The sequence below is a fragment of the Rhineura floridana genome, chromosome 1, assembly GCF_030035675.1.
Source record: "Rhineura floridana isolate rRhiFlo1 chromosome 1, rRhiFlo1.hap2, whole genome shotgun sequence".
In the NCBI taxonomy this organism is placed as follows: Eukaryota; Metazoa; Chordata; class Lepidosauria; order Squamata; family Rhineuridae; genus Rhineura; species Rhineura floridana.
The window spans coordinates 25455471-25473325 of record NC_084480.1 but is presented as its reverse complement, the minus strand read 5'-3'; the positions used below and the strand labels follow the sequence as shown (position 1 = coordinate 25473325).

The following is a 17855-nucleotide window of genomic DNA, read 5'->3' as shown; positions in this document are numbered from 1 at the left end:
GACCGTCTTCAAGGGTAACCCCACGTAGAGCGCATTACAATAGTCTAATCGAGAGGAGACATGACAGAGTTGGACGGGATCTCAAATGTCATCTAGTCTAAACCCCTTTTGATGCAGGGCATACGCTACTACAGCACCCCTGATAGGTAGCCAACCAGTTTCCACCATCTTCCAAGACAGTCTATTCCACTATCAAAACAGCCTGTACTTAATACCTCCCAATTAGGGTTGCCAGGTTCAATCCCTGAGACTGATCCTGTCCCTTTCGGAGAAAAGAAAGTCAGCCAAGTGCAGGTGTTCTTGCAACCCTGTAATGGGAAAAATCACAAGGTGGAATTCTCCCTTCCCCCCTGCACAACTTTTAAAGATACAGAAGACCTCTTGGAGGCTGGGCCTAGCAACCAAGAGGTCTTTTGTATCTTTAAAAGTTGTGCAGGGGGAAGGGAGAATTCCACCTTATGGTTTTTTCCATTACAGTGTTGCAAGAACACCTGCACTTGGCTGACTTTCTCTTCTCCTAAAGATACAGGATCAGTCTCAGGGATTGAACCTGGCAACCCTACTCCCAATACCTCCTCTGGAGCAACAGGAAAAACATTTGCTCCATCTCTTTGGCATCCCTTCACATATTTGAAAATGGCTATGATGTTGCCTCTTAATTGTCTCTTCTCATGGCTAAACATGCATAGCTCTTTCAACCTTTCTGTATGTAACCTTTTCCTCCAGAATGGAACCTATGCATTAGAAAGCCTCTATTGTACTGTTGTTGTTTTCATTTTTGAGTGTTGGATCGAGCAGGGATAGGGAACCTGTGGCTCTTGACATGTTACTGGGCTGCAGCTCTCATAATCCCTGGCTATTGGCCATGCTGCCTGGGGGTGATGGGAGTTGGAGTCCAAAAGCGAAGGGTCACAGGTTCCCCATCCCTGGTACAGGGCATGACACATGCACTGTGTTGCTGCAGCTTTCATATCCTGCCATTTCTTCATATCTATCACCGTCATTACTGTCATTCCTCATTACTATGTTCATGTGTGCATTTATAAAATTGTCCCCCCCCCCCAAAAAAGGCAAACTTGATGTGAGTTTTTACAACAGGGGTGGGGAACCTTTGGCCCTTCTGATGTTGCTGAACTGCAACTCCCATCAGCTCCAGCAAGCATGGCCAATGGCCAGGAATGATGGAGTTGTAGTTTTGCAACGTCTGGAGGGCCAAAGGTTCCTGCAACTGATTTACAAGCTGAAAGGTTGACAGAGACCAGAAGAGAGGGATGTTAATGCTCAAGACTTGTATTCCTGCCCCCTTAAAATCAATAGGAAGCTGGAGCAGGGTTGCACTGCATGAGTCTGCATGCAATACTTATGGGAATGAGTGATGCTTAGATTAGGAAAAGAGTAGAGTGAGAAAAGCTTCAGGGCATTAATCATTCAGCTAGCAAGAGACCAGACATATACCATTGTCTCTTTATCAATTTGCAGCTCAGCTCCTGTTTGGCTAATTATTTCCCTGAGGTGGGAAGTTACACTGATCTCTGGTGACTCATAATATGACGAATGATGGAGTTTATTTGCACTCTTTGGTTATCAAATGACAACTGCAGTTATCATACAGGAACATAGGGAGTGGCCTTATTCTGAGTCAGATCGTTTGTCGATCTAGCTCAGTATTGCCTACACTGACTGGCAGTGGCTGTCTGGGGTTAAGAACAGAAGAAGAGCCTGCTGGATCAGGCCAGTGGCCCATCTAGTCCAGCATCCTGTTCTCCCAGTGGCCAACCAATTGCCCATGGGAAACCCATAAGCAGGACCTGAGTGCAAAAACCAGTTTCCAGAAACTTTCAGGCAGGGAGTAACACCAACAAAAAACCCCAACATCTCTCATATTGAACAATGGTTGCCCAAGGAACACTTGGAAATTGCTGATGGTCTTGGAGGGCCGCTTCATGATTTTTCTGCCTGTTGTAACAATTGCAATGTTCTGTGCTATGTGTGTATGACTTGTAATTGTATTTCATTGCTCCTTTTATTTCTTATATTGTGCTTTATTGTATTACAAGTTGAATTCCATAGACTTCTACAGAATTCCAATTGTTAAGTGTTCTTCAAAGACTTGCTGCATACATGAATGAAGAAAGCCTGCGGACCACTGGTGGTTCCATGGACCACAGTTTGGGAACCCCTGATATAGGAAGCTAATCTAGCAGGGTGAAGACAAAGGTGTTGGAATGTATGAGGTTCAATTCCAACTTGTGGGTTGAGGCTGCATGGGGCTAAAGGCGTAAGAGAAGAGACCTCTTGGTTGCTAGGCTATACCTGTCCTTTGATCTCCTGCTGTCTCTTCCTTCCTGCTTTACTGATATGCAGGGAATGTTGATCTCAGTTCCTTCCTGCCTTCCCACAGTCTTTCTTCTTTCTCGAGAGGGGAGCAGACATCTTTCCTTTGTCTCTCCCTCTCAACCAGCATGAGGGCTGCACTGGGACCAGTGCAGGCTGCTCCAACATAGCTAGTTAGCTAGATGTAAGGACTCTTTCCTATCAAGCATGTACTTCCAGAATAAAGTAGTTGTTTCTTATTTTGAAGCTTAAAGTCTCTGTCTGACTAATTTGCAGGGAAGGTAGAATCTTAGCAAAGATTCAAACACACACACACAAGCTCGCTCAAAACTCTCTGTTCTGCGGCGCAGCATTTTGACACTCTCCGACAAAAGGTAGAGTGATGGGGCCCTGCACTGTGTGCAGACTGAACAGGAGATTAGAGTGGGCATCAAATATAATGTCATATACTGAGAGTTTTAAAGGTCTTTTCTTTTCCAGTACAGAAGAATCAAGCCTGTTGTCAAGCTAGTAGGTGACATGCCAAATATCTGAGGCTTAGTGAGACCAGGAGACTAGTGGTCCTCTTGCAGCCTTTTGTTGTCCCTGCTACTACAGCCTAACACAGTAAAGCACACTCAGCCAGTGAATACTGCTGCTGAGGAGGAAGGAAATTAGGGGCATGTGATATTGGAGAGCAGCAGACAAGTCTTCTACACAATTGCTTCTGAGCAATGGAGCTAACTGCAATCCTACACATTTTTATCCAGAAGTAAGTCCCATTTAGATCAGTGGGCTTGCTTCCCCTTTCTCTATTTTTATTTAACAAAATTTGCGTACTGCTTGATTGTAACAAAACCTCTAAGCGGTTTACAAGATCTGTGGTTGGTTTCCTTGCAAGCATGCTTAGGATTGCAACCAAAGGGATAAGTGCTGTGAGCGTCAGCAGCATTGCCCTTAATGGCTCAGCATCATTCTTAAACTCACCCCTAATGCCAATTCAAGGTGTGAGGTGGGGCTTACAATTAGGTGCTTGTCCCAGGCATAGAAGGAGTGTCTATTTATGACAGTGATGTTAGGCTAGAATTCTTCTGCCTCATATGCTGGCTTTCTACACACAGGGGATTGTGGTGGAGGAACATTCAGAGAAGGAATGTATATGCCTTCTTCTTAGAACATCTGGGATAATGTTCTGATGGCATGATTCCTAGAACCACAAATATCTGTGACTGGCAATACTTTAACTTGTTGAGACTTCTAGTCAGGACAAGCCCTGTGGAAAGAGGCAACGAACCTGGCTGCAAAGCTCCTTTGAGATGTGCTGTGCTTATGCCCCATCTTCTGTGGGTGCTAATTCTGAATGACAAATTCTGTAAAGAGTTACAATTATAAATGAGGGTCCAATGAAATGGGAACGGGGGGATCGGTTTGCAGTTTCAAGGAATGAGGTGTCAGTGACATTCCCGCTAGCTACATAAACTGATTAATACAAACTGAGTCAGCCTTTGGGAACCACAGCAGAAAGTAGTGTGTGTGTGTATTTAAATGCAGTTAAATAAATTCACGTTACATAAAACCCACACAGCCAGTTCTCATATATGCCGTAGCTAATTGTAACTCCAATCCATCTTTCAGTGTTTTGACTTGGCAAACTTTGAAACAGTTTGATCCAACACCACCCTCTCTCTCTCTCTCTCTCTCTCTCTCTCTCTCTCTCTCACTCTCTCTCTCTCTCTCTCTCCTTTTTTAAAAAAAAGACACTTTGTTCTTACAAGCCATAAATATTGCTGCTTGGCACATGGGTATCTGGAAATGAGGCAAGGTTCCTCAAAAACTGTGCAGGTATTCTTTTGCAGACAAAGGCCCTTCAATGCACACATCCACGTCCACTAACCGTATCGCATTTGCTTCTGCACAGTGTTGCACTCTGGTTGCTCAGATGATCATTTTTCCAGATAGCTGAAGATGCATTTAAAGAAGGCTTGCTCTTTGTGGTGTGAATATTCTCCCTATGGTAAACATAGTTTGCAGGCTTTATTGCTTCAAAAACCTGCCCAACGTGTTTGGCAGTGAGGCAAGAGAAATGTGAATGCATGCTATTGGGAAGTAATGCTGTACTCAAAACACTTTTGGGAAGGGCCATATCTCAGTGGTAGGTAGAACAGTTTTGCATCAATCCCCAGCATTTCCAGGTGGGGCTGGGAAAGACTTCTGCCTGAAAAGCTGAAGAGCTGCCATAAGTCAGCAGAAACAACAGTGCACGAGTCTCATTCTATATCAGGCAGCTTCCGTCTCTCTTAAAAACTGTTCTCTGCCTCGAGCCTTCAACTTAAGAAGCATGTCAGTAAAAAATAAATAAATTATGAGTACTTTCATGAGGGAACAAATGATGCCTTGGGCCTTAATGGAATTGCTTTCCTTTCCATTAGGGACAGTAAAGCTGTTGCCTCAGGAGCAGGTGCTGAGCTGGGGCGCAGCCACGAGATGTTGGAGGACAGAGGTGTGTACCACAGGGTCTTCCTTGCACCTATTTGCTAGCCTGCTGCCCTTTCAGGTGCAGAGGAGGATGCTGTCATAGAATCATAGAATCATAGAGTTGGAAGGGGCCTTGTAGGCCATCGAGTCCAACCCCCTGCTCACATCGAGTCCAACCCCCTGCTCCCTTCTGTACTGGAACAGAGAGGGCGCCATCATGACTTTCACCTGAAGCAGGTAGATCTCTGTCACCAGCCCTGCTGTCCACGACCAGTGCCTAGTGCTAGAGCAGAACTAGTTGGCCATTGGAGTTCCTCAGGAGGGAGCTGCGATCCCCCCCAAAAGCCCAGGAAAGACTTAGAGATGAGCAGAGACGGGTGAATCTGTCAATTTTGGTTTCTGTCCATTTATCATGTTTCTACTCTTATGTTCAGTTCTCCACACCTGCAAATCAATTTGCAATTTTTTTAAGTCCTCATGAAAATTCATCAGTGTTGGCTAGGGAACTGTCCTGCAAAAGAAGCATGAGGTTCGAGGGATGGCCGTGTATCACTTTGCATGTCATTTCAGAAAGTGCAGATTAGGCAGGTTCAACTTGAAATGTGAAGTGATCTGAATCTCTCCCCCATTCCTAACTGAGAGGCTTATAGCCTTACTGCCAGCCCCCTCTCCTTACTGCTCATTTGCTGTGTCATTGTTCATAGCCAAGTTTTCTCTGACTTCTCTTTCCTGCCAATTATTTTTATTTATTTATTATTTGTATTACATTTATATCCCACCCAAGGAGCTCGAAGTGGCATACATGATTCTCCCCCCTTTCCATTTTATCCTCACAACAACCCTGTGAGGTAGGTTAGACTGACAGACAGTGAGTGGCTCAAGGTTACCCAGCCAGCTTCATGGCTGAACGGGGATTTGAACCCTGGTCTCCCAGGGCCTAGTCTGAACTCTAACCAATACACCACACTGGATCTTCCTTCCAAGGAGAAAGAGCCTCTTGGCAGCCAAATGAATGCTTCCAACTTTGGACTTCCCATGGGGTCCGCTTCCCCCCCTTACTCTTGAGATCCAGAGGAGGGCAAAGGGGGGAGAATTAGGGGATGAAGCCAATTTCAGCTTGTGGTTGGACAAGAATCCAGGTGAGATACCCATAAGACTAAGTTCTTTGCACTGCCTTGGGACTACCGTGGGTTCTTCCAGGTCCCCACAAGCTCCCATGCCTCTTCTTCTGAGGATGTCTCGCCAGAATCTTTGTCAAGCAGGATCCTGACTAGGGATGGGCGAGAATTACGATTCAGTTCGCATTTCAAGCCAAATCTATTTGCACATTCTGAAACTGTGAACCGACACACAGCCATCCTTATTCAGACTTTGCAATGCAGTTTGCCAACCAAATAATGTTTACCAAAATGCATATGTTAGGGGAAAATGTGCATAGAAATGAGTACATGTGTGAAAACAATATACAAAAATGCATTATATGCCAAGAAAGTGCTTGCAAAAATGGGTACCTTTATCAAAACTGCCTACGAAAATGTGTTTATCAGGAGAAATCTGCACTAAAAAGCTGGAGAATTTTCTTGAGGATTTTTTTTAAAAAATAGTAAATCGCTGCATAAATGTGGAGAACTGAATTTAAGACAGGAAAAAATGAGAAACAGAAAGAGCCAAAATTGAAAAGACCTTTCTGTCCCTAGTAGTGAAAGCTCCCTTAGGCAAGATATAAGAAATGTGTCCAGCAGGGGCATCAGGACTGAAGAGCAATCAGGATCAGAGGGCAAGCCAGAAGTCAGAACCAAAACACAGCAGAGCTCAGGTGGACCCTATTACTGTAGCAAAGTTCCCCTGAGGCAGGAAGCACTTTGATACTCTTTCCTGCCGAGGAGGAGGACCCAGCATGGATGGAGTCAGCCCAAAAGGGTCTATAGCTATAGTGATGTGGTTCACCACATAGGGAAGGGCCATAGGTCGGTAACAGAGCATCGGCTTTGCATGCAGAAGGTCCCAGGTTCAATCCCTGGTATCTCCAGGTAGGGCTGGGAATGTCCCCTTCCTGAAACCCTGGAGAGCCACTGCAAGTCAGTGTAGACAATACCAAGCTAGATGGATCAGTGGTCTGCCTCAGTATAAGGCAGCCTCCTATAATCCCATACTCACATCCAGGTTGTAACGATGATGATTTCAAATGGCTCTTCAACCACCTTGAGCCTAAGCACAAAAAGGGCTGGTTCAAGCATTAGGCAAATTGAGGCAACTGTTGAAGGGAACTGATGTTGGGTGTCATGAAAATGCAGCAAATGCCTGCTTGTTTAATTTATTAGTGTTGCATTTTTATTGCCAGGGAGGAGAAGAGATGCTTGTGTGGTTTTTAGCCTTGGGTGCCAAAATCCTTGGTTATTATAGCTGTATACTAGAGAGTGATGGATTTGTGCACTTCTGGGCTATATCAACTTTGCTGATGTTCGTAAGTCCATTCTGTTCTGTTTAAGTGTTGGCCTGTGGATTTTTAAAAAATCTGTGCTGAAATTTGTATTTAAATATGCAGTTAAATACATTGCTTTAACACTAAATAAATAAAACCATATTTTTTTCTCAATCTACACATTTCTCAAAATATTGTAGCCTAAAACATGCATTTTCTAACATGCTTTGGCACTTTTCTGAGCCAAGAAGTATATTGCAAAATTCAGAGATGTGCAAAATTCAAAGGATAACGATGTTCCAGCCTGCACATTGGGGGGGGGCAGAGCAGGTTGGTTCACTTTGGAATTCACAGAAATTGAATTCTGTGAACACTCCTGTATGCATCTTGACTTGGAGCACATAGGTGGCCCTTAGTAGTTCTGTAGATGTCTTGGGTCACCCCAGTTCTGCTTGAACATTATATAGAAGTCTATTTTGGCATTAAGTGGCATATAAAAAATATCAGAAATGAAAAATGTTTCTCAGAAATGCTGGGAAGAATAATTTATTGTTGAAAATGGAAATGGTCTGCCTTCAAGTCAATTTCGACTTTTGGCGACCCTATGAACAGGATTTTCATGGTATGCAGTATTCAGAGGTGGTTTACCATTGCCTTCCTCTGAGGCTGAGAGGCAGTGACTGGCCCAAGGTCACCCAGTGAGCTTCATGGCTGTGTGGGGATTCTAACCCTGGTCTCCCAGGTCGTAGTCCAACACCTTAACCACTACACCATATTTTCCCAGTATGTTCTGGTTCAAATGAGCCCTCTTCAGGGATTTCATTCATTTCTTTATAGGGTGCTCAAAAATCATTCATTTTAAAGACTTTGGAGGAAGGCCAAACAAGAGATGGATTGATTCCATAAAGGAAGCCACAGACCTGAACTACAAGGTCTGAACAGGGTGGTTTGTAACAGCTATTGGAGGTCGCTGATTCATAAGGTCGCCGTAAGTCGTAATCAACTTGAAGGCACATAACAACAATAGAGCTTTGCCCTGTAATGTCTCTGAGGAACATTTCTCCCTCTTTTGCTTACATAATTGAATGTTTTCTATTTGGGATGCTTTCTGTGCAACCCCTTTATGTGGTATGTACATTAAATAATAATAACAACAGCAGCAGCAAATTATTAGAAAACTCAAAGCATTTTTCTTGCCTTGGAAACATTCTTTCCCCCTGACTATTAATGGGAATATCCACATGTACATCCATCAGTGTTACTTTAGAAGAGATTCTTAAAGGCACAATTAAGTCCAAAACATTGTTATCGCATGCATACCAGTAGCCAAGGACTGTGTACTATTTATCTTGCATGAGCAGATGAAAACATACAGACTGCCGCTAAGGCATATGACAGAGTTGTAAACAAATAAAGGGCATGAAACAATGAGGTGCCCAGGTGTGCTGAAAAGGCACAGTGTGTTCAAAAGTCTAATCTACCTGAAGATAAATACTGCCTTGGAAGCCCATCAACTTTAAATGGCAAGTTTTCTGCTTGAGAATGGCTTGCCAAAGAAACCTTCCTTTGATCTCCATTACTAACTAACGTAGCAAATGGGTATCAGTACAAATGGCCAGAGGTCACCATAGAGGAACTTGGTCCATTGTGTCCCTCAGAAAAAAAATATTTTAGAAACCCAGTTAATCCCTGTGTAAAAAAAAGAAAAAGAGAAGAAAATATATTTCTTTCAAATATAATTTTAAATGAAGCCAGCTACTCTCTTGCACTGTAAAACAATTTGCTCCTTCACAGAGTTATTTTTAGTTTTTAAGTTTTTTTTAGGTTTTAGGTTTTTCTTTTTTAAAAAAATAGGAATCTCTTCGTGTGCCTCTCTCTACTGAAGTGAATTAGGAGACTGACTTGTGCTGGAGCTCTGTGCCTGCATTAGAGCACATGTGGAGGTTTAGATGGAAGCATGGGCTGAACCAGGGGTAGCCAGAGTGGTGCCCTGGAGAAATTGCTGGACTACAGCTCCTGTCATCCCTGACTATTGGCCATGCTAGCTGCGATTGATGGGAGTTGGTGTCCACAACATCTGGAGGGCACCATATGAACAGGATTGGCTACCCCGATCTACAAAGAGAGATTCCTTAGTCACTCAGAAGGAAGAGAAATCTGTGTTTTCTTCTTCTTTTCTCTTTGATCTAGATGGCTGAAGTCTGGATCATGGAACAGACAGTTACAGCCTGTGCTGTATTCTGACCCTTTTTCCAGCCGAAGGTTTGTGTGCTGCATGTAAATGCGAGATTGGTCCATAATAAGATCTCCTTCATCCATGAAGTAATAAAGGATGAGGATGCCGACCTGGCATGTATAACCACAACTGGGTGGAGGAGTAGGGTGGGGTTAGCCTCTCCCAGTTGTACCCACCTGGGTACTTGGTTCAGCAGCAAGGTAAGCTTGAGAGCCAGGGAGGGGGTTGCTGTGGTCTATAGGAATATCATCTTGCTCTCCAGGCTCCCTGCATATATGAGTACCAATCTGGAGTGTTTGGACCTTGTGTTTGTCCAGCAGGACAAAGTGAGGATTCTGTTGGTGTACCACCCACCTGCAGTAGTGTGGCAAATTTAGAAGTCCAGGGTCCCTTCATGAGTCATCAGGATCGGCCTCATATGCCAAATTTGACAGGTGACTGGGGGCACCTGCCTGTCAATGACATGACATCATTATCCAACCCACTTATCAAAACCCCTTGCAGGGGGTTCCCAAGCCACAGCATCCTGCTGGCAATCAGGTGCTTGGAAATCGCTGCACATGAGGTATTGCTAGCCCTATGCTCAGCGCTTCCCAAAGCACCAAACTTAGAGCTAGCAAAGTGGCTGTTTCTCCCCTCCCCATAGGGAGTGGGGACACAGAAGGTGGTATTTTACAGGCATTGCTGCCTGCAAGAAAGGTCCCTCTCACATCTGATCTGCAAAACACAGGTTTCTTCCCCCTGTGTTTTGCATATCAGCTGAAGAAGGACTTCTCTCACACACGATGCCTGTAAAGTACAAGGGGCACTGCTTGACAAGCGTGTCTTTCTCCTTGCACAGACTTACTGCAGCCAAAATGGAGGGTGCACGGGGAGAGACAGAAAGAGGGCTAAGAAGAGTGGGTGGAGAGTGAGGTGAAGTGGCATTCCTCACAAAGAAGGGGGCAAAGGAAGGGAGAAGGAAGGCTGCCTGTAAAATACAAGGGCAACTGTTTGTAAAGCAGTTATTTCCCCCTCGATGGTGTTTTTTGCTGATTAACTGTGAGAAAGTGGGGTGGAGAGAGATAGAGCTTCATGGAGGGTGGGGGAAGACAGAATGAGCAAAGGGCTAAGAAGAATGAGGTTGCCTGTGTTTTAAAAGGGGAAGAAACCTGCATTTTGTAGATCATTTGTGAGAAGAAGTTCTGACTTGGGCAGTGATGTCTGTAAAATACCTCCACTCTTCTTAGTCCTTTGTTTCTCTCCCCACCCTCCAGTTTCTCCCAGACTATCTACAAAAAGCACCACTGAGGGAGAAAAAATGCTTTACAAGCAATGCACCTTGTATTTTACAAGCAGCCTTCCTTCTTTCAGCCTTCCTTACTTCATCCCCCTTCTCTGTGAGAAAATGCTGCTTTGCCTCACTCTTAGTTCTATCCTTCCCCCCCCCCCGTGAGGCACTCTTCACCTTTCCTCCGTGTTGTCTGCTATGGGCTTGTGTGAGGCTGTTTGAAAGCCCTTTGTTTTAGTAAGATTCTGATGCAAACCCCATCTTCAATCAGGCTTGGCTGTCCCTCCTCTTCTCAGTAAACTTCCCTCTCCTACCTCTTTGTTTTGCCAAATGCCTAGCCCTGGTCAGGCACAAAGCAAATTAGTTTGAAATTTCAAAGGGCAATAAAGGTGGTGAAGTTAAATGGTTTATTAAGCAAGCTGTTTACATGAAGCTGTCGGTTGCAAGCAATAAATCACTAAAACGAACCTAATAGCTAGCAGGTCTGTGCCTCCCCCTCCCCACCTGTGCTCTTATGTTTCTCACTGGCTGGAAACCTCACAAACAGCCAGCTAGGATTCTTGCTGGAAACTGTGCTTGAAGTTTTGTCTTTCCTGGTGTTATCTTGAGGCTCCCAAAACCTCTTGCTGGATGTTGTTTTGAGGCTCTCAAGACCCCTGGAAGCTTAATCTTGTTACTTTGAGGCTTTGTTTGAGGCTCTATCTTGATGGTACTTTTGAGGCTCAATCTCCCCAGTCTAGGGGTCCTTTATTTATACCCAAAAGACCCTCTGGGAGGGGGCACCTTATACCTATTAGATCATCATCTTCCCAGCACCCAAGTTGCTGGGTCTCTCCCTCAGATGACTTTTGATTACCTTCTTCTGATACAACTTGGCCTTAGAAATACAGCTGTGACTTTTATTCCCAGGCTTTGCTCATGCCCTCGTTAATGAGCTCATGAGCATAACTGCGTTGTTTTGACTACCAAGAGTCTGTTTACATAAGCAGAGTGAGAACATTCATAAACCAATTAAGCTCACTGTCCCCTTAGAGCTTGAGAAAGCCACAAACAAGCCTACCTGGCAGAGCAGGGGTATGAGACAAGCTGGATTGTTTTGATTAACTAAACAACTTTTCCAAATGCTGTTTTTGAACACAGACATTTATTAACTTATTATCAGAAAGCATGTGCTTCAAGCTCTCCAGATTCCAATACATTGCAATTACAGTGTACAAAGAAATAAGTACCCTAATAAATCAGGGGTATGAGGCATGAATTATGGGACAGGGCCATGCATATGCCATCCTAAGCCTCCTCAATTTACATCTAGATTCTTCTGGATATATGTAGTGCTACACTCCTGTGGACTCTCTCCCTCCTCCCCACAACAAGAGATGCTGGGAGCCAATTAACATGCAAGGAGATACATACTGACTACTGATTAACTGTAGTGATTCCTGGCCTTGCTGGATTCTCCAGCTACATAGCTTTTAAACGCAAGCATTCACTTGGCATTCAGGAATTGCGGTGGCTTGATTGGATGTAGACAGAGGGACTCCAGGAAGAGGCCAGCAGGGGGCCAGCTGCAGAAAAAAAGTAACAGGGCTGAGTCCTGGAGCATCCGCCCAGGAAAACACACCTGCACAGCCCAACAGTCTCCCTAACTGATCTGATGGATGTGGTCTTGGATGTGGTGTTGAAGCTATGATGATCAGTTTGTATTAAGAAAAAAGTCAACACGCCCTATCCCACCAGGCAAAAAATCCAGTTCATAAATCATGATCCAACAATTCCTTGTGGGCACTGCAGCACCTATACATATACAGAGTTCCTCCACTCACAAGAATTCTCCTGTGTTCACTTAAATGTAGGTGACAGACAGCTTAATGCCCAGAAAGGATGCCTATGCAGAACTGGCCCCCTCTATGGAAGTGAATGGGGAAGCTTGCTTGCCCAGGAGTCCTGTTTGCACTCAGAGTGTAGACAGGCTGTCCCCTGGACGTGTCAAGGCCAGACACTGGTAAGTTTGGGCAGTTCTCATGGTTCTTATCAATTAAGAGACCCATCGACCAACAGCCAATGCCACTATCTTGGTTCTCTATAGCCATGGCCTGCCCAGAGTCATCAAGACAATGCAAGGGCCTGTATTTTAAAATCACACTGGAATATTGTCTCAACCAGAATGATCAAAGGGATGAAACAAGTTCCCTATGAGGAAAGACAGCAGCATTTGGGGCTTTTTAGTTTAGAGAAAAGACGAGGAAGAGGCTGCATGATAGAAGTGTATAAAATTATGCAAAAGGCATGGAGAAAGTAGATGGAAAAGTTTTTCTTCCTCTCGCATAATGCTAGAACTAATGGACATCTGATGAAGCTGAATGTTAGAGGCTTCAGGACAGACAAAAGCAGCTAATTCTTCATGCAGGGCACAGTTAAACTATGGAATTCACTCCTACAGGAGGCAGTGATGGCCATCGACTTGAATGGCTGTAAAAGAGGATGAGAGAAATTTATGGAGTTTAAGGCTCCCAGTGTCTACTAGCCATAATAGCTATGTTCTTCCTCCACAGTCAGAGGCAGGATGCTTCTGAATACCAGTTGCTGGAAACCAGAAAAGGGGAGAATGCTCTTGCTCTTAGGTCCTGCTTGCAGGTTTCCCATGAGCATCTGTGTGAACAGGATGCTGGACTAGATGGGCACTGGCCTGATCCAGCAGGCTCTTCTTAATGTTCATAGGTTGCCAACCCTGCTTCCCTCCACCATCCTGAAATGTATCCCTAGTTCCCTTCCCTAGACTGTTAAGGGGCCCTCCTAGGCCATGTTGCCAGGAGCATGAGGTATTCTTTGGATAGGGGGACATTGCAGTACACAAAAGCTTTAGATTATGTGTGTGTGTTCTTCCCCATGAGGAGGAAAAGCTTTGAGCAGCTATATGAAACCCATCTGTGCAAGTGTTAAATCTTCTTTGGCTGTGAGTGGAGTTTTAAATAAATATTTATGAATCTGCTTACTTTCTTTTTTCCTGACAGAATAAGAAATTAGCCCCATAGGGCAAAAACTGAGATAAAATCACAGTTGGGATATTACAGGATACTGACTGAGTGGGCATTACACTTTCTGTCTTGGCTAAATAACATAACTATATCACTTCTTCTTTAAAAGATTTTGCTAAATGCAAGCAATTCAAGTGATGTGGCTATTTTTATCAGAGCGATCAGCAAGAAGTTTCCAGTGTCAGTGAAGACTTATATTTAAAACTGCACTGAGTTAATATAAATTTAGCACTATTATTTATTTATTTATTAGATTTATATCCCCGCTCTTCCTCCCAGTAGGAGCCCAGGGCAGCAAACAAATGCACTAAAAACACTTTAAAACATCATAAAAACAGACTTTGAAATATATTAAAAACAAAACATCCTTAAAAACATATTAAAACAAAACATCTTTAAAAACATTAAAAAGAAAGAAAAAAGAAAGCTTTACAAACATCTTTTTTTTTTTTAAAAAAAAGGTCTCTATACACTACTCCATATACTACTATAAACCAGTGGGGACTGTTGGCTCCGATGTCAATGGGGCAGTAAATCCACTCTGGGTGTTAGCCTGAATTTTCAAGGAGCTGTCCAAGTTGCTTCAGCAGTTCCTAGTTTGAAGCAAATCTGTGATGCTTGTGGAGCACTGAGAGATTCATATTTTGCCTTTTAAAATTTAAGATTCTCAGGATGTTGAAGTTTAGGCCCAAAAAAGAGCTACACAATATGGACAACTCTGCCTTGAACTAAGCATTGCAAATTCATTATAGAACTTAATTTAAATGATGTCATCATCAGTCACCCAGGTATACTTTACTAATCTTCTTATACTGGCATGCTTATTGCTCTCAACAATTACTTATATAATCTAGTTAATCCTTAATTTGTTAAAGTTGCAATACCTTGTGGATTATGAAGAGGAAGCAAAATAATCCCAAGCGATCTCATGCTTTATATAGTTATTCACTAATAGGCAAAAAATCTTGTGGTTTAAGAACGTTCCTACAGCCAACACATATTTCTATCAAACTTTAAAAAGCAGGGAAATTGGGTAGCTATAGTGAATGCACCAGAGGAGCAGGAGACCTGAACTCCTCTCTGGGATATTGTACTGCCCTACAAATTTGTCAAAATGCAAACACAATTTGAGTTGGTCTTTCACAGTCCAATCCACTTCCTGTGTAGCTTGGAAGAATTTGGTAACATGTGCAACAGGGGTCTGGATTTTCCTCTCTCTTGTTTCAGACTTTGAACTCCCAATTCTCTCTGACTGTTTTGTGTGTCACCATGAATATTTAGAGGGTTGTTAAGCAAGCATTTCTGAGTTCAGGACTATAAGTTTTGTAAGGTTTTGTTTTGAAATGAGCTTGTGGGAAGCAGCAGAATGGCATGGGGGTATTTTCAATTTAACATTGTGGAATGTGAAAAATTTCAAAAAAATTTGGCTATAGTATACAGCTACTCTTGTGGCTGTATAATTACCCTCCAAATGCATTATTAGGGCAGTTTTCAATAAAATATTGAAAACACTGTGAAATAAGTACTTTTAAAAAAACTATGAAGAGCAACTCTGTAAAAACAGTGTCCAGACAAAACAGATGTTACAAAGTAAAATGTTGTGCTAAGGATAAGGTCCAAATTACTGGTGCCATTAAAGAAGTTCTTTAAAAATGAGGGAGGGGACACATAGAAAATTCAGATGATAAGCAAATAAGATTTTGTTTCTTCCAATATAATTCCGCAGTTGCCTGTTTTATTATGTACTAGAGAAGCTTGTTACACCTGAACTGAATTTCTTAGTTTTAAAATATTTTGTAAAGGTAGGGGGACATCTCTAGTTTCTACAAAGCCATCAGGTTGGATTATTATAAATGCACTACAGGCGATTTTTCAAATTCCAAATTCATTTTGTCCCATGGTATAGGTATAGCGTGGTATGGTATAGTTTATTTACATACCGCTTTGGGGCCCAAAGGCTCCCAAAGCAGTAAACAGCAATAACACACATTTATAAAAAAAAATACAGTAGAAATGCAATACATACAACAGTTCAATCAAAACAATATTTTTTAAAAGCATGAACTTTCTGTAAAAAAAATGATGGAATAAGATCTAATTAACAATAGGTGGGACACATCAGCTGGGCTAATTCATAGAAGCAAGGAAGTCATCAGAACCACAGCACTGTCTTCTTACACAGCATGTAAGATGTCCAAAGGCTGTCCGGGAGGCCCTCATGCATTCCCAAGTCCCATAATTAAGATGCCATTGAAATGTTCATTTGAAGTCCCTCCTCACTCAAATTCCATAATGTGCATATAACGAATGTTCATGTTGCACTTTCAAATGTTCAGAATACTTTACATACATTACCTAGGCTGCATACATGCCACACATTTAAAGCACATTTATACATTTAAAGCACATGACTTTCCCAAAAGAATCCTGGGAACTGTAGTTTGTCAAGGGTGCTGGGAACTGTAGTTCTGTCAGGAGTAAACTACAGTTCCCAGGATTATTTGGGGGAAACTATGTGCTTTAAATTTGTTTTAAGTGTATGGTGTGTACTCCTAGTTGTAATTGTTGCAACAACCCTGTAAGATAAGCCTGCAGTATTATCCCCCATATTGCAAGTAGGGGGACTGCGGCTAGTGAAAGAGAGAGAAAGAGAGAGAGAGAGGATTGCCTAAAGCTAGCTAGTAAGTTTATGACTGAGGGAAGATTTGAACTAGGAACGCCCTGATTCATAGTTCAGTCTCTTAGCCCAACACTTGCTACACATCCCTTTGTAGCATCTGTAAATAACTTTGTTTAGATAAAAGCAAGGCCATAAATCATTGAAATACATTAGCAATTAAGCTTTGACGATAGTTTAAAACTTGAGCAGAGTCACGGACACATCACTTACAAGTTTGCACACATTAAACTGGTTGATATTCAGGAAAACAGAACTCTGATTAACAGCCCTTTGTTTTGTTACTTGTCGGCTCATTTCACAAGTGCCAAACTGTTATTGGAGAATGCCAAAGAGCAAACCATTGGAGGGGGAATGTATTTCAAAAACTAATCTTGCTGTTTGTAGCTCTAAGCCACACAGCAGGGTTCTACTGGGGGAAACAGGTGCCCAAAATCCAAAGTAGCCTTAATACAAACCACATTGCCTGAGAAGAACATGGTACAAAGCTATAGGGCATATCTTTGGCACTGTGGTAACCAACTCTATCAGCAGAAACCAGTTCCTGATGCATTAAAAAAAAACAAAAAACACATAAATTCTTGGCCCTTTGGAATTTGCCTTCTTCCTAACCAATTTCTGTAACTGCTCCAAATGGTGTATGTCTGGATTAGAGATGGGTGACAATTTTTATTCAGTTCTCATTTCAAGCCGGATCTTTCAAATTCTCACTTTCTGAAACAATATGTGAGCTGAAATCAGCCATCCTTTGAAATTCGCACTTTTTTAAATTTTGCAGTGTAGTTTGCCAACCAAGCAATGTTTAGAAAAATGCATATATTAGGGGAAAGTAGTCATAAAAATGAATATGTGAAAATAATATGCAAAAATTCATTACATGATGAGAAATAGCTTGCAAAAATGTGTACCTTAGTCAGAATTGCCTACGAAATGTGGCTTTCTGCAACTTGAGCCCATTATTCCGTGGCCTGCATTCTGGGGTGATCGAGAAGAGATCGCGACCCTCTATGTGACAACCTTTCACGTACTTGAAGAGTGCAATCATATCTCCCCTCGGTCTTCTCTTCTCCAGGCGAAACATGCCCAGTTCTTTCAGTCTCTCCTCATAGGGATTTGTTTCCAGTCTCCTGATCATCCTTGAGGCCTAACCAGTGCTGAGCAGAGGGAAACTACTCCTGGCCTAAAATATTATCTTAATCCTACAAATCCTAGTATGCTCTCCTCTGTGATGAAAAATGCTCTTTGCTCAAGGGTCATTAATTTTTCATGCATTCCACAGATGAACCTTAGCATTCTCAAAGGGATGCCAGGCCTGAGGCCAAACAACATGTTACACTAAACACGAACTTCCGGGTAGCTGTTTCCCCCGGTAGGACGCCTTTTGTCTCTCTCCCTTTGTTGGAACTTTACATATCTCGTAACCCTGC

At 42.8% G+C, this 17855-nt stretch overlaps 1 protein-coding gene across 6 annotated transcripts in view; it reads left to right on the top strand.

Moving 5' to 3' along the window:
* The window catches only part of PRLR (prolactin receptor), a 255714-nt gene that overhangs the window by 150239 nt on the left and 87620 nt on the right, over positions 1–17855 (top strand). The window lies entirely within an intron of this gene.